This window comes from Buceros rhinoceros, unplaced genomic scaffold (genome assembly GCF_000710305.1).
Source record: "Buceros rhinoceros silvestris isolate BGI_N320 unplaced genomic scaffold, ASM71030v1 scaffold25230, whole genome shotgun sequence".
Lineage (NCBI taxonomy): Eukaryota > Metazoa > Chordata > Aves > Bucerotiformes > Bucerotidae > Buceros > Buceros rhinoceros.
In genome coordinates this window covers 8613-9215 of record NW_010389378.1, presented here as the reverse complement: position 1 = coordinate 9215, position 603 = coordinate 8613, and positions in this window count along the sequence as shown.

Sequence of the window (603 nt, the reverse complement as noted above, 5' to 3'; positions counted from 1 at the left end):
GGAGATCCCAGTGACAGGCAGGTCCCAGCTGGGTTTGAAACCCAGAGTCCCCGGCAGCAGCCCTGTGTGCCCGGGCCAGGTCTCGCTCTCACGCTGGCCTCTGTGAGGCCCTGGCACACCGCTGCTGTCCCTGCAGTGACCAGCCGCTGTCCCACAGGGGTGAAGCAGCGTGGCAACGGCCACAGCTTGCAGCGAAACCAGCTCTGACCACGCTTGGAGCTGGCAGCAGGGGCCAGGTGGGTGCTGGGGCTGCTCTTTGCTCCCAGTTACAAATTACCAGTAACGGGGGCACCTGGGGGGTGGGGTCTGGTTTGAGAGCTGCCCATGGGGTTGCTCCCTGAATTCCGGACTGCCCAGCGTGTCTGTCTTTGGTCCCCAGGCGTCCTGCTTTAGCAGCAGCTCCTCAGTCATGGGCACCAGCTCTTGCACACAGCTGGAGTGCTCAGATTTACTTGATTTTCACCTCCCCGGGGTGTTGTGTTAACCCCCCTGGCAGAGCTGCCTCCCACAGTTGCCCGGTGCCCTCCCCGCGTCCCACCCATGGCAGAGAGCTGTGACAAACCCATGGGTTTGTAGCCTTCCCTTGGTGCAAAATGATTCCCC